Source organism: Caloenas nicobarica, chromosome 7 (assembly GCF_036013445.1).
Source record: "Caloenas nicobarica isolate bCalNic1 chromosome 7, bCalNic1.hap1, whole genome shotgun sequence".
Taxonomy (NCBI): Eukaryota; Metazoa; Chordata; class Aves; order Columbiformes; family Columbidae; genus Caloenas; species Caloenas nicobarica.
The window spans coordinates 22170367-22194384 of NC_088251.1; the positions used below are offsets into that span (position 1 = coordinate 22170367).

At 40.3% G+C, this 24018-nt stretch overlaps 1 protein-coding gene across 2 annotated transcripts in view; it reads right to left on the reverse strand.

Moving 5' to 3' along the window:
• SORBS1 (sorbin and SH3 domain containing 1) overlaps positions 1-21980 on the reverse strand; it is a 148026-nt gene extending 126046 nt beyond the window's left edge. The window contains exons 1-2 of one of the 2 annotated variants that reach the window (XM_065638382.1): positions 21950-21980; positions 1123-1181 (exon numbers count right to left, since the gene is read on the reverse strand). The gene's annotated coding sequence lies outside the window, so the exon portion shown is untranslated. Of the gene's footprint in view, positions 1-1122; positions 1182-9091; positions 9108-21949 lie in introns of those variants that run through there. The other variant, XM_065638383.1, reaches the window with a different exon arrangement.
• Positions 21981-24018: the final 2038 nt, after the last annotated feature.

Genomic DNA, 24018 nt, shown 5'->3' on the forward strand with positions numbered 1-24018 from the left:
GAAGGTACAGCAGGGAGTACAAATTGCAATAGTCAAAGCTTATGTGGTGTGATAGTTCAAAGGAACAACTTCCCACTCTCTGTTCAAAAGGAAGAAAACACACACACAAAAGAGTCCCACTGTTCCTCATCATACATTGCTTTCTCCACTACCAGGCAGACACTGTCAAGCTGACATGTAGAGTTCATCAGAAAACAGAATTCAACTCAAGAATTTTCCAGTGTCCTATAGAATTATACAGAAATTAATCACTAGGCTACCTAGTTCTTCGCATTAGTTTAGAAAAAACATAGAAATATCATGCTATACTATGGGCTTTTACAGTAACATTTACAGAAAAACACTATTCTTTATTCTTAACTCTGCAAACATATGTTAACAATTACTGCCACAAAAGCTATTTAAGTTCTTCCAAGTTATACAACAAGCTAGACAGCAAGGACAGCTTTGAACCTTTGAACATCAGGTTCTTATTTACTATGTTATCCTATTTTTAGGTCAACATTTTACACATCTGCTGAAAGCACTTTCTCTATATCAGCCAATTCTTCTGGTAAAACTGCTTCAGGGACCAAGCTGCTGAGGAGGAGCAGTGCAACCGTGATTCAGTGCTTAATTAGAAAACAAGACCTGCTTACAGAGAGCTAGGAAGACTCACAGACTCTGCAAGGGAAGGACACTGTGCTTCCATTATGCCACGTTATTTGCCTAGGAGTGGTAACTGAGTTAGGGTATAACCTTGGGGAATAGTATTAATTAACAGACTATGACCACAATTTTGAAGTCAGTGTAGACCTACTATTAAATAGCACTGTTCTCATTCTGGAGCCTCTGAAACCAACTGTTTACCCATCACCAGGCAGCCCCATCTTGAACATCACTTGCAACAGTCAGTACAAGCAGGATGACCACTGTTGTACACATTAATCTAAATTCTCAAGCTTAGTTCCGATTCAGTGCAACTTTCTGGGGAAGATCTTCATATTGTGTTTAAAATACTGCATTCAAAAATCAAGGAAGTAGTCTTCTTCTGTCAATAGCTTTGAAACTCACTTTTCTGAAAGCTTTCATACTGCGTTTGAGATGAACAGTGGGGAGACTAACAGTGCATAAAGTACATACCTTTGGCAGAGCTTGGAGAAAGAGAAGCCACAGCCGTACAGGTATGTTCTGAACTCCTCCTAGAAAAGAAAAAAGTAGTCAAGTGTTATAGAATAATGCACCTGTTAGAAAAATGAACTATAAAATGTTCTCTCAGTCTAAAAGACGTCACCATCTCGGGGTCTTCTAGAAAACTTGACAATTATTTCTAGCCCATCTACTTCAACTAGCATTGTTTTCTTTTAAAGCTACAAGTAACCATTTGTCTATGAATCAGCTTTTATGAGGCAAGAGCCTCCATGTCTATATGAAACCCAAGGCAACATCATCTGTGTTTATTGTTCTGTAAAGAGAAACAGTGCCAAACTTCCTGCAACACCCACTTTAGCTGCTGAAATCCAGAGAACTGAATGTGCTGCTGTTAGCATTTGGAGACAGGAATATGTTTTGATCTAATACAGCAGACACAGGCTCACTTGGTGACAAGAAAGTACTTGATTCCATAACAGGTTAAAATAGAGCCAAACATGAAAACACTGTGTGCGACTTACACAGAGTAACTTCTACTCATCACCTCTGAAATTTTTCAACAGTGTTCTAAATGTATTCTAAAAATACCATGGAACTTGGTAAATAGTTAAACTCTCCCAGCTTGTCACGTAAATGACAGCTTGATTGATGTATGCAGATGTTCTAACGCTACTTTTACTACGTCGCGCTTAATAAAAAGTTATGTGTGAATCAGGACTAGGACAAAAGTTCTCATGTACAGAGAAGCCCTGCTTTACAACTTTGGACATCACTGTTCAGACAAGTGCCTTCCTACTGGCCAAGGACAAAGCCTGAGGATATCTATATGCAGGAATACAGCGGGTGCACCAGAGCCAGTTCTCTCCTGTAGACATTATGCTGCTGCGTCTCCATCTTGCAGTCTCTCCGCAAAGTGCCTCCTCCTGCCCAAAGAGGTTGGTCTTTGCCTGTGTCTTCCTGCAGGTCTCCCTAAGAATCAATTGAGAGCGGAGCTGCCCAGAAAGACGGATCTGCAAAAGCTATTTAGTGTACTTCAATGAGATCTAAGCCCTGTAGAAGACCTGGTTTCAGGATCTCTGCTCAAGGTTAAATCTAGGTTTTTCTCACCTCATTAAGGCCATATAGTGGGAACTCACCTGCCAATCTCCCCACTTGCAACAGGCACTTCTCTAAATGTTTTCAAGAGCATGCAATAACAGCTGGGAAATTTGTTCTCTGCTGCTCCCACCAAGGAAAAATGATTAGAAATACCAGCAAGTGGCAGAATTCAACTCATTCTCTCAGAGTCCAGTGTGAATGACACAAGCTGGGCCCGTGCTCCAAGCTGTCTTTCACCCCGTGCTACAGAGCCTCAGGACAGGGAGAGCTCACAGTTTTGCATCATCATTGCATTTGGAACATTAATGGGGAACATTTATGCCTTCTGTATACTCTCAGTGAAAAGCTGCCTGTTCTCAACAGAGAAGGTGCTTTTTGAAATGGAAAGGTTCCTCCCTGCTTCTTTGTTTGCTTCTCAAATGGTAGATTGGTAGGTACTTCTGGATGGGGAAAAGACACAGCTTCTTCCCAGTGGGAAGGGCACTATAGGATGAAAAGTATTCAGCTGGATATATCATGTCCAAACTTCCCTTTCTCATCCTGGAAGTTTCACATGTGAGTCAGGACAGCTGTAGTCCTGAAGCAGGAGGGAAAAAAACAGTATCTCTCCAACACACTTTCTGTCAAGGGTTCTTGCCTGCATGGGCAGGTAACCCCCCACATCACATGTCAGTCCATCATCCTGTGCAGCAGAAGGCCTCCTGGGGAGCTGCTCTACACCAGATGCACAGCACACCACCACTTTTCTATCCGACTGGTTCTTTCTTGGTTACAAGATTTATGCACATGTTGATATGTTCTTGTGGGTACTCCAGTCAGTGAGGAATTTTTCTCTCCTGACAACGTTGCTCTGAGGAGTAAAATTCCCATCAAGTTACCTCCCTTTCAGAAACCAACCTGCCTCACCAGCTACTTGAGCCCAGAAGTAAGGACTAGAGCTCTAGAAACACCTCCATCCCTCTGCTCTCCACCTCCTCAGGTTCTGAGCCTCATTTTCCTCAACAGTCAATAGATCAAGCCCACCACACTGGATAGTGCAACACACAACCATGCCATAACAGTGTTGGGTATACCAATTAGATATCCTGTGGTACCATTGATGCCCTAAAGCCCCTTCCACCAGCAGAGACAGCTGAGAGATTTTGCCTGCATGCCTGGCCTGGCTGGCTGTCTCCCAGTGTCACTCAGCTCTTAAATTCTCACTTACTGTCGGTAAAGCAGGAAGAGTAACACTATTCTACCCAATTTGGGTGCTATGATGTGCTGACATCCCTGTAAAGGAACTCTAATAAAGAAAAAAAAAGAGGCACACAAGTAGTGGCACAGCTGTATCTTCCTTTTCTATCCTAAATTTACTCTGGATCAAATCCCCTGTCCAACACCTATCTTTTAGCCACAGGACCAAACAAAGCCACTCAAGTAATAATCTGACGTTCTCATGCTCTAATGCCAGTGCTGTTATGGAAAACACAAGGGTTACTATTTTTTTTCCCCCATATTAATTTATGTGGGGCAAATGCTGACTACAGGTTGCCTGTGACATGTCAAACTTGGATTGTTTACCTGCACATAAGCTCTTTGACTCAAATTGTGCCCTACCCTCTGCCACACTTCACAAATAAATGCCTCTGAAAATGGAAACAAAACAAAAGAGTCAGACCTCTTAAAAAAAAAAAAAGTCCAAGATGTTTTCGGCTAGAATGTAGAGTGAAAGGCTGAGAACATTTAGTGAGATAAACATACTCTGATTCCAGCAACATTGCTCAAGGAAAATCATGGATTCTCCATATACCACAAGACAGCAAAATGCATAAGTATACCGCTATGAATAGCAGTAATAGTTAAGTGTTGCCGTTAAATAAGTAACTCTGACATGAGCCATTCTTACCCAATGTTAACTCAGAATACCAATGTCTCCATTGGTTTGCAATGGAAGAGAAATTCTTTGAGAGTCCAATTAAGTTCAATCACTAACACATGCTTCCTATGGATATCCCTGAGGAACAGACACACATTGCAACTACATTCCTAACAGCCAGAAAGGCAGTAACGGCAAAATGAAATTCTGCTTTTAAACCGCTGATTTACAGCTTGAAGAAAGTATCCAGGATGCCACCCGCCCCCCGCAAAATGGTCTCATGAGGGAAAAGTATGCAGAATTTTCCTTTCTGGCAAGCACGATGGCCTAACTATTGCTTAGGTAGCAGTCACGCAGCTTCTAAACAGCTTGAGCAAGATGAGAATACAGTATCTGAATTATTAACTTTTAAATTAAGTAGTATGCAAATGCACCGAACATATGTTCTGACTGAGGCACTATTTTAGAGCTCAAGTTAATTTTCTAAATGACTTGCAACTGTGAAATGTTTGGATATCCAGGTAGGAGCAGCAAAAGTACATATCCTGGATACTGTCAATAAAGATGCTGCAATACTCCAGTAAGGAGGTAGAAAGAGATATTCTGGGCAACCTTCCCTGCATCTCCTGCAGAAGACTCATTCATAACTATTACACTTCATTGCCTACTCCCAAACCACCCTTGGAAGTGCTTCTTAATTACTGTTTACCACGAGCTTTTAGCTTTTCACTCCACTCTGTTCAACTTCCCAGTCAACACTTCTGCCACACTTGTTAAGCATTTAAGCTGAAGTAAGTTAGAAGACCTGGTAGAATGTATCTGACAAATCTGGACAGTCTCCTGTATGCAAAACCCAGGAAGAAGCTTAAACAGAAATGCTTTGTACCCTAATGTGAGTATTCCGTGACAGAAAGGGTAAGAACATTTCCCTCTTCTTTGATTTTGATGGAGTGAATACTGTCCTGAATTTACTGTATCGAGTGTCAACTGCTGAATGTCTGCCCCTCTCTAACCACATAGTATCCTCAGGTGTACTATTTTGTGCACTGCGACGGCATTTCATACTTAAGGTTTTACATGGATTCTGGATTACAGTACCTTTTAACCCTTCCAAAGAAAGGCTACAGAGAACCCTGGAATAAGCACTAAAACTTTCTGCAGCTGAACTCTGTAGCTGACAAACATGATCCACATTTTTTAAAAATGAAAATAAAAATAATAAAAAATAAATATCAGTGCTCACACTATACAGAAGCATACATTTGTAAGAAAAGAAAAAAGAGCACATATATCCATCCTTCTAGCCACAAGAGTCTCATTGTCAATTATTGCCTGCAAAAATTAGTCTGGCACATCAAAAGACGGCTGCTGTGCCACTTGAAATAACGCGAAGGCCGTGATTTTCCACACACCTCCTGTCAAAGAGAAACATGCCTGTTTCTGCAGTGTATGTGATACATCATGGACTCAACATCCATGGCTGTAAAACCTGAGTGTGGGGGAGAAGGGAGGAAGGAGAGGGAACAGAACAGAGTGTCACTGCCTCTGCCAGTTTGGAGCATTTGTCCCTTTTAATCACAAATGAAAGTAGTCCCTGTGCAAGGTACTGAAGGTTTAACTCCCAGCATTTAATGACATTAAAACATTTTCCCCAACTCAGTCACTAACTTTCCATGCCTTTTTAAACAAAACGCCAGGAGGACCGTCAAGCAGCACAGCAGCAGCAGCAGCATTGCTGTTGAAAGGTCTTACAACAAACATGTCTTTTGAAAAAATGACTTAAGTAGTGCAAAGAAGAAGATCGCAAAAGGAAGCTGATGATGGGCACTTCCCCCCACCCCCACCGCCGCCTCGTTTTGAGGACCATAATCCTAACAACCAGAGTTGTTCAAAAGCATGTGTAGGAGGCCAGGGGAAGAAAGGGTAGCATTGTTTATAGTACATAGACATAGAGACTGCGGCAGGAGCCAAATGAGGAGAATAACTTCTGTGCAAGAACGGAAGAGTGAAAGGAAATGGGTAGGTAAGGACAATTGCAGGATTTGTGCAGTACAGAAGAGAACCCCTTCCATGTAGGATGCAGTTTCTTCCACGGAAAAGATGTTTCATCCATGGAGCTGGATGACATAACTCCTCTGGAATAGTAACCTTTCAGTGTTTGTTATCTGTGGCTCTGTTACTACACGGGTTGCAGTTCTTATAATTAGTACTTTACCAGTTAAAAAGCCAAAACATTCCTTGCATCAATCCATTTATTCTTATGTCACCTTCATGAAATGGATATCAACCAAGACTGAAAGGAACGTTTGGTGTCAATCACAAAGACTTTAAAGGGTTCTCGAAGTCTGAATACCCAACACTTTCTGAAAGTAAACTTCCTGGAACCAGCTTCTGAGGCAGTTCGTATCAGCCAGCCTTTCTGGTAACCTGGCCATTTCCCCTCTTTTAGAGCTAACAAAATGGAGGTGTACAGAGGCACCAGGAAGCTTCTTTAAAGAAATCTTATTTACAAACCTAAAAGAAGGCAGCTGGTTTTTCACCAGTTGCCAAGTACTTCAGATCTCACTAGGAAAATTACATCCCACCTGCAGAAAGCTATAGAACAGGTTGAAAACCTCTTAAAAGGCATCTAATAAATCCCACAAGGTTTCAAACAAATGACTACAAAAACCCCACTGCATTCAACTAGAGCCCACACATGCTTCAGCATGGACAGATTAAGCAAAATGGTCTGCTTGTTGACCTGCTTAAGTATGACATTAATTACTCAGTCCACAAGTGTGAAACTACTTCCCTACTTGAACTGCGTCAGCACCAGAAACACACGTGGAGCTCATATTTTTTGACTAATGGCACTCTTTTACCCAATTACGTCTATATGGGCTCCTTCTCTATGGCATCAGGTGAGCTGAGCCAGGCTGCCACTCACCTATGGTTTTCTGTGGACTGCTTCAAGGATGCCCACAAAGAAAAGTTTGCTTTCAATATGATTAAGTCAGCATGGATTTGCGGTTAACAAGAAGTCCTAAAGGGTCCACATGCAGAAAAGTGTTGAAAAATACTTTACACAATCTAAATATTCACACCATTATTTGGTGCTATCAGAACACCACCTAAATCATCCGGAAATGCAAGTTGCAGCAAGGCAAAAATGCACTAAAATAAAGTGAAAAAGGATCCCCAGGATTTCATGGAGCTGTGACAAGCATCCAAAAGAAACACATTCCACCACTAAACTTCTTCATGTTATTTCCAACTGATTTTTGACACTAGAACTGGCTTTTAATAGATGCAAAGGAGATAAATGTCTCATTACCAAAAATAAATCCGTCTGTTAAGGCTGACAGAAAGAGGCAGAAGCACTGCACTGCCTATTATGGTATTGAGCAACAGATTTCACTCCCTGTGCTATATGCCCATTAATTAAAAATCTGACAAGCTCTTCCAAAGAATTTCTGAGCTTCTTTGGTGCTCTCTTTAATTCCTCCATAATTCTTCATATATATAAACATGTCAGGCCTGGAAAGAGGCCTAGGTAAGCACATAATTTACCACGGAGCCCTTTTTCTATTAAAATACAAATACCGGTAAGGAAACAATAACAGACAAAAGGGGAATCATGCAAGAAATTAATGCAATGAAACAAATGTGCCTGCAATTCCCCGTCCAGTCACCAGATGAAGCTGCTTAAAACACCAGCGCCAACATTTGTCTGCCTTTTTGACCACAACGATCTGGTAAGTCCATGCCAGAACGAGAAGCACCAGCTCCCAGTGAGCTAAATCACTTTGCATTACAGCCTCTGTTTCACGACCATGCAAGACGCTACTTTAATAGGAAATGGTAGCTTGCTTTAGCATTAACAGTGTGTCACACACAGCCATAACACAGTGAGGCTTTTGTTCTCTTTGCAATGTGTTGCTTTTGTAAAATTCCCTCCCTACAGTCAGGCAGAGTAGCCATTTTATTCTCGTAACTGATATAACATGAACAGATCTCTCGTGCTGTCAAAGACACACGCACACACACTCTCATAGGTAGTCATACTCACAGATTTTTGCCTTTTCTTCTTGTTCTCCTTTGATGAGACAAAGATCACCCCACAAAGCAAAACTGCACTTCTGAGCAATCAGAATCTTTTCTGTTCAGATCATTGTTACGCTTTAAATCAAACAGCCTGGAAAAAAATTCCTCTCTGGGATATCGCTGGTTATGAGGTACAAAGCTAGATGCACATGTAAAAACAGAAGCATAGAAGGCCTTCCACCATGTTATACAGAAAAATGTGATCCTGTGTTTTACTCAGCTATTAATCTGACCTCTAAAGCAAATCCAGTTGAAGCAATTGTTTGCTGGCATGAGGGAGGGCTAGATAGCCTAATAGGTCTCTTCCACCTCTAAGCAATCCATGCCTTGCATGGCATGTCTTTATTGACTTCTCTTACTGGCTGTTTATGGGCAGAAGCACGCGCCTCATGCAAATGCCAAGACCTCTCTTGCTTTGGGATGCTACAGCACAAATGCAAGTCATCAGAATTAAAAAAAACAAAACCACCACAAACAAGTCATAATTTTATTTCTGAAGGATTAATTCCATATCATCATGCATAGTTCTTACATACACAGAGAGAAGCTTCAGCAATACCACCCCACAAACATTATATTAACGGCTCTAGCCCTTCCAGTTCAGGGTCATAAGCTTTACTGTTCCTGCTTCACCACAGCTGATACCTGAGCTGCTCTGCAAAGATTAGAGCTTTAACACCTTGAGCAGGGACTCCTGCTGCACTGAGGCAGAAGTCTCAACATCTGAGACAACCAGCGAGACAGAAAAAAATATGTATTCTGAGTACATCAAACTGTTAAGAGTGATTCTGCTTCATCAAAACCACTATTAACATGGCCTTTCTGACTAAAATAGCAAGCAATGAAACTTCAATTTCCAAGCCAAAGTGCAGAGGGAAGAGAAAACAAAACAAACCAAACCAACAAACAACCTCTTACCTTGAAAAAACTTACACTTTCCAGCACTAATTCACCACATGAGATTCTTCCCCTAAGTCTTTCACCTGGTAAGGAGAAGCAGCCTGGTGAGAATACTCAAGAAACAGAGGACTCTATCAACCATGCTAAAACAACCAAGCAAGCTGTAGTTTCAAAAGTTAAGCAGCAAAACTTAACTACAGGAAAGGAAAGTATGCTTTCACTGCTTGGAAGTGTTCCTGATTTTTTTCAGTGGGAACATTCAGTAGGACATGTTAATATTTAACTCTGTGTTTTTCCAGTATTACACCAGTCTTCCTCCAGGGATGCAGAGGAAGGCAGTGGCATAGCCAAACTGTTGCTCTCCTTTAAAAGCAACAGAAACAACCACCACAAAAAAGAGAAAACAGCAACACAAATACCAGAAAAAGGAGAAAAGTTTCTGAACAGAAACTTTTTGGATCACACATCACAAGAACATCTAAATGTATCAGCAATTCACACAGACAAGAAGGAATGAAAAAGACATTAGTAAAAATCATCAACCATTCTCCTTACAGCTGTTTGGAGAGCAACAGTACTACTTTACTTGGTCACTTAGCATTTCTGAAAGTGCAACAGCTCAACATCAAGAAAACTTACAAACATTGGCCAGTGAAGACTTGCTCCTATCTATAGCATTGCTGCTCCAGGCAAACATCACAAGCTCAGTCAGGGATGTCCTGGCCACGCGACCAGCAGGTATTCTTACTGCCTAGTTTTCTCCACTCTTGTTATGAGACACACGTTCCTTCTGCCTGCCCATTTTTTGCTGCTTTCTTCCCAAATGTTTTCCAAGTCCACTTCCTTGTTTTTTGAGTTAGCTAGAAATAAGACTTTCAAATGAAATGTTGAAAGGACCTGCCCACACTCACAGTGAGACATAAGGAGGAAACAACTGGGTGTTCAAAGATGGCAGCACCTCTTGTGCTCTGGTGAAAACGTGCTCCCCATCTTCCAATGTGCCAGAGTACAGGGGTGTAGGATAGTCACAGCCCCATTCCTCAAACACACTGGGCGAGGGGATGTGGTCCTGCAGTTTCTAAAGGAAATCAGTGATACCTAGGAGTGACTATCACTTCTGAAAGGAGAGACTGGTTTGGTGCTTCAGAGACTCTGGACAGAAAAATCTTTTAATCTTAGAAAACACAATGAGCGGACAAAAGTTGGCATGTATTTCTAGATGGCAGCCTCATTGTAATGAGATGCAGAAGGAAAATCGATACTCCTACAGACAGTAAAAACCTCATCGTGTCAGTGCCTCCTATCCCCCACCATTCTATTCAGCATCTTTAAGTGGGAGGTATTCGGCAGCCTTTCACACTTGACCTCTTAATTAAAGCATGATAAAATTAACATCTCAGACACGATAGAACCTTTACTCACCTACATCAGTAATTAAACTAATTCTCAAGGGAGCAAGAACATTTGTTATGTGTAATGTAACTTTAGCTGCAGTATTCCAAAGAAGGAAAAAGAGCTGATGTAATAAATGCAGTCATTTATATTTTAAGGGAGCTATTGTAAATGAAAGAAGAATACCTGTGACAGCTTGAGGCAGCCCAAGCCAAATGAAATCTTTTGTGTCACATGGGGACAGTACATCACATATGGCTTCCCCATCTCCAGCTGCAACACTAAATAACTAAGTGGGGAAGCAGACACGCTTAAAGCCTTCCCTGACTCTCAGATGCTCGCACTATGATCCGCTTTCAAAACTGATGGAACTGTACCTTATAGTAATTTCATAGTAGTTCTACATGAAAAGAAGGATAGGTCAAAGCAGGTCTAAGTCTAATTATGGGCAATACAGTATCTTTGTTTTGCATTTGTGAACATCCTAGAAGTAGGAGACCCTGACTCATGACTGAGACAAGTGTGGACTCTATCACATTACAAATAATTGAATAATAGAAAGAATTTATGTAATTAAAGATGAAACGACATCCCATCAGAGTGGCAGAATTCAATATCCTCTCCATGCTAATATATAAAGGACCAAGCAATAAGAAAAATGTCCAAGAAAGTAACTAAAAATGTATATGGAACCAAGGTATAGAGGATACTTGAAGAGCTACAGCAGCACAGAACACAAAACCTATTCATTTAGGAAACAAGACTGACTGATGACATCTTCCCAGATGCAAGTTTGAGAGCTTGAGTTTGTGCTTGAGCCTGAAAGCATGAAAACCACTATTTCAGTTGTCAAATGTGGTACTTGCTCAAAGGGCCTATTTACTTATTTGAGCCATAACTGTTGAGAAACATGGCCCAGCGAAGGTCTGTTCCCCTACACAATGACTAAGTAACCTTTTCTAAGGATTTGTCTTCAACTGCACACAGGCAATCCAGGCCTTAGTGAGCTTCAGAGTCCTCCCAGACATCTCCACTCAGGGTCTAAACGCACAGTGTTCAGATTATAAGCATGTATGTGACATGCTGTCTCTCCCCAAAATACAGTCAAATGCACACCAGGTAAGCTCAAAATTTCTCCAGTCCTTCCTTGCTGTATTATTAAGCAATTAAACAAACTGTATAAACTACTGTCTAAACCCTCATTCTCAAGTTTAGTTGATCCCATGACTCATCCACTTGGAGCTACTTAGTCAAGACTCACTGCCTGTCAGAAGAAAAAACCAAACCAAACCAAACAAGTAAAAAACCACCACGCCACAAAAAACCACAACACATCAATCTATTCTTTCAGAGAGAAAGACAGCAGAAACCATTCCCAACTCTCACACCTATGGTGGAGTTAGTAAATCGCCTGCAAGAGGGAATTATGACTCATTAAGAGGCATCCACAGCAGTGTCTATACCTGTTTCTCTGAAAGAGGGAAAGACACCATATGATGTCCTTATGATATAATCAATAATGTTGGCAGGGGAACTTGCTTTGGTTGGGAGTGTTTCTTTTTTGGCGAGGTGGGGTTTGTTTGTGGTTTGTTTGTTTTTGTTGATGTTTGGTTTTGGTTGGTTGGTTTTTTTACGCAGGCACTAATGTGTTCGTATTGAGGACACTCCTTGACTTTTAACTTAAAATCAGGCTACAAAATGATTCCCTTAAATTTGGTAATATGACAGTCAAAACAGTTAAAAACCAGACTCCAATGGCAAGATCTTTAAGAATACATTTGTACTTAAGAGTACCTGAAAACAAAGCACTTCCCCTACATGTTTTAAAGCCTTCTCCTCTCCTTGCCGTGCTGCTAAACTGAAAAAACAGGAGCTCTTTCTCACATGCAGACCCCAACAGCGATCCCCCCGACACGAAGGAGGCTGTTGGCTTTACCTGCTGGGAAGTCTAGACTACAGTGACTCATTGGCCTCTGTTTGGGATTTATCCACCCCTCCAGCCCCCAAGGGAAACACATCCACTTCTGCCACCAGTGGTAAGCATTTGACTGCTTTCTGCAGTCTCATCAGGGACCAAATTTAGTTTGCATATTTCAGAATTGCTCTGTCACTGCTCATCCAAACTTCAGGCACACAAACAAGTCATTGTGGTTGTTGTGAATTCTGCCAACCAAGTTATCAAATATTGAGTCCAAGCAAAACACCGTGAAGAAAAATACTTAATTTCTGATCTGTTTCAACTATCTTTTTCTTGGCTTACACCACTCTCTATGATTAATCTTTAAAATGTCGCTAAGGAAATGAGATAGCTAAATGGTCATTGTCTCAAGTATACACCAAACATCTTACAGCACAGCCAGTTTATTCCAGTTCTACTATGCAAAGCATCAAATACTGAGCACACGACAGCTAAAATAATCAGAGGCATTCAGCTGCGAATAAACAAGGCCAAAGCAGAATATGAATATAGGAAGAAACGATTTAAAACCTCTTATAAACAGATTGTTATCAGCCCACAGAAAGCAAAATTGACTGGGCAAGTTCCCATCATATCCAGGGTTACCATCTGGAAAACGAAGAGAACGTTTTTAGAAGTAATTAAGATAACTTATTGCGATATTAACAGCATTAATTGAAGTATATATAGGCTCAAATTACCAGATCCTCAATGAGTACAGTGAGAGTACCTTCTGAAGCCAAGGGCATTACACCAGTTTATACTGTAATACCATAATACCAATGCTAACACATAATTATACTTCTCTTCTTTCTTATTTGCCAACACCAGAATTTCAAACCCTGAGTTTCTCTGAGCTATAGATCCTACACAAGCTTCCAATCTTCATTACAATGGATCCAACACCTTCCCTCTAAATAGTATTACTCTAAATCTACAGTAGTGTAATTAAGAATGAGATGCAATATCATTAATACCTGAGGCATTGTAACTAGTCTAATGCCTGAAATTGTTTCAGGTAAAACAATCTTCAATACAAACAGGAGTACTCAACAGACTACATGATCCTGATCTTAAATTTGTAGATTTGACTGTTCACCCAACACAATGGAAATGCATCAATGCCAAGAGCTGACACCTTTATTTGTCCACCTCAGTGCAAAATGCATTATTTGTCACTTCAATAAATCATATTAATTACATGCCAGGATAATGCGGAGTCTTTATATTCACAACAGTGGGATATTCACCTGAGAAAGCTTATATTTTATGAGCAAGAGATTTGGGATGAAAAGACTACAATAAAGTAAAGAAATAAGCCAATTTTTTTTTCACTACAGAAGAATTTTGGGAAGTTTCAGATGTGAAATGACACAGTGAAACTTGTTCCTAAACCTTCTGACATATAACAGTAGCCACAGACAATGAGACAGTTTAAGAAAGAACTTCAGTGATCTGATTAAGGCAATAAAGGTTCGTAATTAGCCAGAAGATGACATGCTTTCCATTTCTGTACATATAGGAAACTGCTTCAACTTCATGAGGGGTATCACGGCAAGAAGAGCAAAATTCATCTCTCCAGTATGTCTGGAGGGACTAGTTTTCAGCAGATGCTTCTGAGGTCATGATTTCTACTAGAAGCATCCCCAAAAATGTTGGAAATGAAAGGGAGAACAATGCTCCAAAACTACATTGCCAAAAATGTTGCTGTCTCCATCCAGAGAGACTGCAGTGCCTTAGCTTTGAGGTCACGAGAATACTTCTGTTCTGTTGGAGAAGGAACAGCGCAAGACATAGCAAATCATTCACTTAAGAAACTCTCCTAGAAATTCCTTTGGGACCAAAAGGACTTAGGCTCTCCATCATCACCATATGGCGTGTGACCCTCCTGAAAATTTGGTCTGAAGGAAAAACATCCTGGACTGAACCACATAGAGCATTTGAAAAATGTATGAGATAAAGTACAAGGCATAACGTTAGACCTGTAAAGATTCCTTGGTCAAGTCTGTTTAGGACTTTACACCATCCTCCACTGAAACAAACCTCCACAACTTCGGTTCTACCAAACAGCAACTCTCCTAAGCTGGCTGCTCTGGCTCTATCAGCCTGTGGTCCACACAGCCCATTTCCAGAGAGCCCTGACTACCCTTCTGGTTCCCCAACAACTGGCTCTTCCCCTCATCTTCTCATACTCTGTTCTGTAATAAAGCCAAATGCCAGGGCTCTCCTACGAGACAATCGCAAACTGTTATCTACCATCAAACAAACCGTTACAGCCTGTGTGATTTTCCCCATCCACATGCCCTGCTGTGATGAGAACAGCACAGTAGGAAGACACACCGTGTTCAGTCCCTGAAGAGGGCTAGGAGTTCCGAACCAGAGACAAGCTACAGAATTAAATTAATTTTGCTAGTCTTTGGGCATCACAGAAACTTATACTTCTGGTGGAGTTGAGTTTGGAGGACAGATGGGCCTTTGTTCAGCTGTTTTACAATAGTGCTAAACTAAGTCAGGTCAGGGGCACTACATTCAGCTCAGCCTTATTATGGAAAGGATAAATTATGTCACACACAAAGGAACAGGGCATTCAGGAGGGGCTACAAGTCCATCAGTATAGAGGTACAACGTTCCTGCAGACGACATTTCTGAAGATCAAAGAAGAGGGAGTTGTAGGTACATATACCCTTCAGTCACTACTGCAAACGTAAAGCACAGGACACTGTTTACTTTGCAAGCTCAGGCATGGATGGTAGTGTAGCCACAACCGCAGACAACTCAGAGAAAGCTGGCAGTCCAGGCTGAGAAGCAGAGAAAAAGCTCAAGAGTTAGTCCATACGCGGTGCCTAGTACCTGACCTAACTCCACATAGGAGGGGGTGTAGTGGGAAGTCAGAGGCAACACACACACTTTATTTCATCTCTTGCTGCTTTTTTTCTGAATCTCCTTCATCTCTTCTCAAATATAAGCTTCAGGGGAAAAAGAAAAACAAAACCAAACCAAACAAACAACAAAACAACAACAAAAACCACCAAACAAACAAAGAAAAAAACAAACAAAAACAACAACCACAAACCAAACCAGTTTCTTAGTACATCTCATCCTTGGAATGACACTTTGATGACATTACACCGAATGCTTGTGATTATATACTAATATCACTATTAGATGCCAGCTAATCATCACTTCAAGACAGCAAAATTGTTCACCTTTCCTATCAGAGACAACAGCTTAGGGACTCTGTGCAATTTACAGTTTCCTTGTTACTCTGAAGCTGCCAGAAAATGAAAATTATGGTTGTAAAACAGCAGTATTTTTCATTAGAATCCCAAGGAGTTAATTACATAAATACTGTTATACACTGCACAGTCTCTCCCCAGGAAACTTGTTAGGTCCTTTTAATAATGCACAAGCATCATCTTATTTCCATGAAATGGAGGAATTCATGTTCAGCACAGCCACAGATGTCACTGTGAGGTGTTCCTGTACAAAGACAACAGGGATCAATTTCTACACATAACCAGTGGCAGAAACTGGCCTTCATTACAGCCGCATGCCCAATGATATGAGAAAGGATAAAATATTTCACGAGGACAAGGGCAATGGTGCGCCATTCAAGGACTTGTCATCACTTCCGATTAGAAGCTCATGAACGCAAAGCCTGTTTTGACCCTAGAGATGCAGGCAGAACAGCAGCAGCCTCAGTGATGCAAGTGAGAAATGAAACAAAAGATGAAGGAGAAAAGGAGGTAAAAAAATCTCAAAATTTTAAAATGCAAGGCTGCCATGTAGTCACACTCAGCAGTGAGAAAGAAAACACTTCTAGCCTCTTTAGGAGCTACATGTACACGCTCCAAAGAATGGAGAATGTTTTTGCCATTTTTTCCCCAGGTTTGTTTTTCTTTAAGATATAAGAAGGAGCTAAAAGACAGAGGAGCAGAAACAAGCACATTTCCTCCTTTGCAGCCTAATAACTCCTGCCTAGCTTTAGTCTCCTGTAACTACTGCGGTATTCCTAGATATTCCCTCAGGAAGTTCAGACAGTCCTAATTAGTCTATGATAATGAAAGATACCTTCTAACTGCTATATCCTTTCTACCACATACGGGAGGCCATCGGAAATTTTCACAAACTAAAGCATACAGCGATTTGACCCAGACCAGCTGCATCTGCATTCCTATTAACCCTGGTGGCCCGTGGCCACCAGCTGGGACCACCAAATAATCTGGGCATGCTGACACTGAGAGGACACTAGGCACCAATTAAAATACCAGTAGCTATCATCACTGTGAGCACCAGTGCAGCTGGGGGAAGGGAAATGCTACTGTAGATAAGGCCGGCAACTTCTATGGCTGTTTCCTGGTTTTGCCACACTATGTTAAAGCTTACTAAGAAATACAACAATAAAAAAAAAGGTGACTTAAGCTTACCGTTTTTATTTTCTTAGCTTTTAAACTAAAAAGTCTTTCCCAATCACACTCACATGCTCCTCTTGAGCATTTTGTGCCTACACCAAGGCATATAACAAGATCCCTGTTTTCATAGCTGAAGAACATAGGAACAGAGCTTCTAATTTAGCTACAGTTCATACCATCACCCAAAACTGTATCATCACACCCACACAGGCACCTGGAGCCAGCCTTCAAGTGTAAAGAAGGTGGTTCCATTTTGCAACATGATCGATTCCATCACAACTGAAGTGATCATCAAATACACAGAGACTACTGGCTGCAAGAGAGTGGAAGGCTGCAGTACCGTTTGGTACTACTACTGGTTTTGTTTCACAAAGGAAAGCTGGGTGACCCTGTGGTGGAGGCTGAAAAGCTGATTTCAGCTTCATTGGAAGGAAGCTATCTGAATAACTTTGACAAGCCATTTAATCTCCTAACATCACCCCCCATTTACAATTTAAAGCTAGCATTAATCTTCTGCCTTGCAGCAACATAATACCTGATGCTGCAAAGTGACAGTGACTTAAATCTAAATCAACAGAACAACTTAGAGTTGTCCATCTACTTGCCAACATGATGCACGCTCTAGAGCAATGCACAAAAAGGCAACTCTTAAATGTTGGGAATTGTTCCATCTTGAATTACTTTTTCCTCTCCCTTAGAATGGAGGAGTACCAAATCTTTGCCCATTGTTTGCAAAAGAGTGCAGAGCTCTTGTCCTGGGCAAGCTGTGGATGCTGGGAGCCTGAAACCTGCAGCCCAGAGGCAGTTCCCTCAGCATGTCCCCAAGGCAGTGACTGGGACAAGGCTCCCAGCAAATGGACAACCAGGAAACCAGACAGGCACCCGGACAGGAAATGTGTCTGGCAGTTCAGATCCTGTCAGCATTTTGTCAAAGCTGAGCTATCTCTGAAGTACAATTCAATTTCAGAGAATTCGCGACTTGCTAAAAATATTGCACTGGAATTCTTCCAACATCTTGTAGTCCTTGGAATCAAACTATAATGTGCTTTAGTTATCTAAGTTTCAGGTAGTATTTATAGGTTTAACATGAAGAGCTCTGATGATCAGCATATTTCTTGGTTTCATGCACTGGCTGAGAATGTTGACTCTGATGAGTGATATTTGGGTTTTACTCAAACTGGAGTAAAATTTGGGTAATTTGGGGGGTTTTGGTTTTTAAGCTGCTATTTTGTGTCTTGCTTGGCAGAGTCCATCGGAGTTAGAATCTTCCTATGCTTTGCTTCCGGACAATCTGAATAAAAGAAGCATTTATAGTTCAATATTTCAAATAAAAAGGCTTCAGCCCCTTCACAGGATGTAAACCACAACTGACTCAGCTAAGTCACTAAAAAATAAAAAACACCAAAAAAACACCAAACAAGCTTCTTGCACGTTAGAAGGACAACATATTCCCTACAGAAACACATTTAGCATTTTGCTAGAGAGATATAACCAAATTTTAATGATTATGAAGAAACTACTGTAACAGTACCATAAAACATAATATCAAATAGCATTGATATGCCTTTCCTGGCCCCTTAGAACAATTCTGCCATCCTGACAAAATATTTTTCCTCTTTATTTAAATCATCACAGAGGTTTGGCAATTTATCAGGAAACCTGCTGAAGTCAATGCGATTTGCTGCATGAATTTAAAACAGAAAAAATACTTCCCCCGTGTATCTCTGACAATATTTGTTTCAGTGCATACTGTTGCATCAAGTATCTGGAATGTTACACTTGTTCAGAAAGTTCTCAGAGCCCTGATGCCTGAAGCAATTTTGTTTTACTTATGTACATTTTGTGATACGTGTAAGTCAAACAGATCTGATGCATGACTGGAACTGAATGTTCTTCACATAATGAGACACTGAAAATGCTGAGCAACATTTATTCTAATAGCACAACCACGTTTCAACTCATAATTTTATCTGTCCTGTAGCTCTGCACACATTGTAACATGTATGCTCAAAATACACAGCAAATTAAACCAAGATAACAAGATGAGGAAATATTTCCAAAGTAAGTTGTTGTTTGAGGGTTTTCTGGTTTGTTTTTTGTCTTTTTTTTGTCTTTTTTTTTCTTTTCAAACACACAACACATCTAGCCTCCATTGTTGAGTTAGAACTGCTGAACTGAGACATTTTACTTCAAGAACAACTTTGGTGGTGGTGGTTGACAGGTAGATAGATTCACAACGCAGATGTCAAATAAAGTGAGAATAAATTAACTGGAAGAGGTCTAAGTGAAAACCAAATAAACTGAGGTTCAGTAGCAGCCATTACTGCAGTTTAAGAGTGTGAGAAACCCCTCAATAACATCGGAAGGAGAAATTACACAGTATTGGTTTTGGCTAAGTGAAAACTGCTTTCCACTTCTCAAGCTTACACTTCATTATATGATTCTTCAGCTAGGCAGACAAACAAAGATACTTCCACTGACCACAGATAAAATGTGTTTGCACTACAATGTCTAGTTAAACTATAAGGTTTTGGGGGCAAGAGCTAAACTTGCTTTTGTTTATAGCCTGAGAAATGGAGGCCATGGTCCTAACTATAGCCTACTGGCACTACTGGCACTACAAATAATAAAATATTGTCTCCTGTTCAATTGTGGTTGAGTCACATCTGCCTACATACTAAAACCACCTAGGCTACATACTAAAAGTTATTCACTGACTGAAAGTCATAACATAACACACTACTCATTGACAGTTACTGATGAAAACTCTAATGAATGGTTCCACAGAAACTGGAATAAAGAAATGCATAAAAGACAACCAATTAAAGTAGGAAGGAGCTTGATGAATCTATACCTACATCAATGGAGAAGCCTATATTTTCATAGGAACTTCCTCAAACATAGCACTAGATAGATTTAATCGAGCTGAGATGCCAGTCCAGTGTCTTTATTAGCACTCATTTAGCTTATTTACCCTTAATTTGTAGAAAAAAATCCCTTACAGATGTATTCAGTCCAGTGTACAATGGAAGCAATCTTGCTACAGACTGCTGAGATGCAATATGATGGAGTGCTGAGGGCAGAAATGTACCGATACACTGATACTCTGACTAGTTCATTAGATACAGGTCCCGATATCCGACAGAGAAGAAATTCTGGCAATATTAACTTTGGTTGAGCCTCGAATTATGGGTGGAACCTGAAATGCATCTAAGTAGTGCTCTTCACAAGGGGACAGGATGACAGAACACTTTCCCTAATTGAACTTGCCTGCCTCTTCAGATCCATGGAATCAGATTCAAGAACTTGGAGGTCACTTGCAGGAACAGCTCTACCAGAAGATGTGAATTTTATCTTAAAATCTTTGACTGTGCCATGTAAAATCCATATAAACTCCACAGACATAGCAAAAAGGCTGACAGACCAGTGATGCAAACAGGTCTTCATCTTTCTTTTGTACAGTAGTTAAAACTTCAGTTTTTCTTCTTAACTATGAGGTGCTGCATCCATCAAATGTAGGTATATGGAAAAAGGAGATACAACATCCTTTCATCCTTACTACCCTTTGGAGACATCCAGGCTGCAGTAAAAGACAGTTTATCGTTTTCCTTTTAGTAGTCAAAGAGCAGTTAAATTAAACGGCCTGAGGAAAGCAGGTCTTGGAAAAGTCTAAAAGCTACTGAGAAAATCAGTCTGTTTTCCTTTGACTCTGTCTCTACAGAGAAGAGATCATGGACTTTAAACTCTAAGATAACAAATAAAGTTAAATACCACTTCCCGAGTCTGGATCTTTTTCTTGGCACTACACAAAGAATAATATCGACAGATCTTCACAACAATAGGGCTTTTTTTTTTGCTGGTGGTGTGGGGGTTTTTCATTGGTTTTGGTTTTTTGGGTTGGTTTTGATTTTTTGGGGGGTTGTGTAGGTTTGGTTGGTTTGTTTGTTTGGTGCTTTTTGTTTGTTTGTGGGAGGTTTGGGGGCTTGTTTTGGTTTGGTTTTTAAAGCTGTTTTTTCCATGATACGCACATTTCCCACAGCTCACAGTGAGGTATCTGATCAGGCTTTAGACTCTTATCTTACAGCCCGTCTCTTGTGAGTGAGCTCACCTCTTTGGGAATAGAACTACAAAAAGCACTGAAAAGAGAAAGACATTGCAAAGGAACTTGTGTGCAAAACAATTTTGCTTTAAGTGTTTTAAATCTAAATGGCTTTTCATTCTGATTCTCCAACAAATCATTTTAGTTCAGGCTTAATGAAAACTGTTCAAGGTAGATTATCATAGCTGAATTGCTACTGTCAATGAACCATTCGAGCTCTCAATAGGAAAGGATAGTGCCTGCCAAACAAATAAACATAATATTTAGGACACTTGAAGCATGCTATCAAATGGACAGATTGTTACACTGTACAAATCACCTCACCAGCAGACACACACAGGAGTTACTCTGTTCTCAAGCTGCAATGTCATTTACCAAAATACTTTGTTTGTCTGAGCATTGAATATCCTATTTGTGAGGATTTTGGACTAATTCAAAATCCTTACCCACAGGCAACCTGATGCCTGTTAAGCAGTGAATCAGAATAGTTAGACCACAGTACAACCTTTTGTTGCATACAGAAGAGAAAGACCGACCATCTTGAAGGACACATTCATTTGAGGATTTAGGCATTAAAGGTGCACACCCCTATTTCTAATGGTTTGTGTTTGTTTACCCTTCATCCACCTGTACTTGCTTCAGATAGTGCACAATCTTAATTTCTGCTCATGTTTATTTCTAAGACTTTAACACTTGGTTCCTCTCCTGCTTCCACATGTCTCTAGACAGTCATGAAAGCTATAACAAGTTACACAGTCCGTATTATCATAGCACATAAAAACACTGTGCAAATACATAACGTGTTCTGTATCAAAGACTTACAGCCTAGGAATCAGACATCCGACCCTTTCCATTATATTTGATTCTTCCCCATTTAGTATGTTCAATAATCTGGCACCACTTTGCCCCATAACAATCACAATAAAAACCCACTAAAGATGGAGCTTCCACACCAAGTCATTTCAAAGGTAACGTAAACTAGAATAAACTAGCAAACTTTCCAAAAGTGAACTTACAAGAAATATTCAGACTTCCATTTCCAGTGTGAGGTCTGAGGCTTTTCTTGTACAATATATTTTCCTATGAAACAAGAGTCTCTGCGTTAATGGCAATTAAATATTCATTAACTAACTGTACTCAGTATGCAAGCCAATGCAAACCAAAACTGCCTATTGTAGCAAAAAAGGAGGCAGATGCATTCAAGAACCTGCAGTCCATTTGGCCATTTACTACAGAGTTTCAGCATTTTCAAATGCCAGCAGTATGCCACTATCACTATGAATATAGTAATATTTTCCTAGCTGTATTCACATCCTTTCGCAAACCACCACTCAAAAACAAGTGTTTTGTCTTCTCCATATGGTACAGTCTCAGAAGAGTGTTATTGACTTTTTCTATTCAGGACATTCAGAGAGGTGCAAGGTAGCTGGGAACCCAATAGTTGTTAGGAATCTCGTGCCTTTCAGCACCTGTGAAATTCCCACTAAAAGAAACACAGGAATTTGTCTTAGAATCATGGAATAGTTTGGCTTGGAAGGGACGTACAAAGGTCATCTAGTCCAACATCCCTGCAATGAGCAGGCACATCTTCAACCAGATCAGGTTGCTCAAAGTCCCGTCCAGTCTGGCCTTGAATGTTTCCAGGGACAGGGCATCTAACACCTCTCTGGGAAACCTGTTCAGTCCTAACTTTTCAAAGTTAGTTTTTGAGACAAAATAGCTCTTTGGGGCTTGAATTTCATGACATGGTATGCTTCTTTCAACATCACTGTGCATAACCAACAACTTTTTTGTTAGTATTTTGCCACTGATTATCCTCCTTTGTCCCAATACAGGAATGTGCTAGTAACATCGTACACATAGAAACCAAAGCTGGAACACTTTAACTTAGAAGTATTAACCTTTGCAGCTTCAGATTAAAAGTGTTTGTCCATCAGTTCAGAGGAAGCAGCAAATACACAAAGCTCTACAATGTGGTCCAGCTCTGGGGTATATAGAGCCACCCTTTATTACTGAGAGCTATTCTCGCATGACGTTGTATGTTAGTAAAGGTTTCACTGGCCTCTCTACCTTTACCCCTTCTAATGATAACTGTTCTTCAGTATCCAGTAAATTCCAGGTGTATTTGACAATTAAAATAATTTCCAAGGGTTACAGAGGAAAACCAAATATTTGACATTTTAAAGTAAATAAAGTAAAATACCTCTCAACGGTGTTTCTAAGGAATAGTTTTGCATTCATCTTTGAAAAAGCCTTAACAGAGAATGAAAAAATATGGCCATGGTGGGATGCTAGAAGATGTAAAGACCTAGACAGACCACTCAAAATTTGCCCTTTGGAATTCTGTACTCCCCTTAAACAACCTTGTTGAATGGTCACACACAAATCTGACATAGATCAGACTCTCAAACATGTTCAGCAGTCTTGAGACAAATGGCAGTATTCAGACAGCCCATTACATTAGCAATGTGCCCAACATTAGCGTTGTGACTACTATGCCATTTTAGGTCAAGACCACCATAAGCACTTTAGGTAAAATTCAAGTAAAGTCTGACTCCTTACACCATCAATGGGTGAGAGTAAACAGTCTGTCTATCTTGCAGACATATCACTGGCATTTGAATACAGCCCAAAGTGACATCCCAGAGAGGTCTTAAGATAATCTGTATGAGTTTTAACTGATATAAGTGGGCATAACACCAAAGTCAAGGACAGATGAGCTGGATCAACCCACAGTTTAGCTGAATTTAGCCACATCCTTGAAAATAAACTTCTCTCTTGTGCAAGAACCTTCTCAATTGACTGTTAAGAACTTAGTAACAATTCTCTGAGACATACGAAATTAATAACGATCTTATTAACTCCAAATATCTAAAAATCAGAATGGTGTACAACTGAATTTTTGAAGACCTATACAGGATTTACAGGGCCCGGTCCTGCAACTTCTGGACTTTTGGAATGTTTTCTCTTTTCTCTGTTAGGAGAAAGATAAAGGTAAGCACTAAGTTTAAAGGATACGTTTCAAACATTTTCAAGAAATTTCTTTGGAAACAGAAGTTCCTAAAAGACTGCATACTGAGCATGT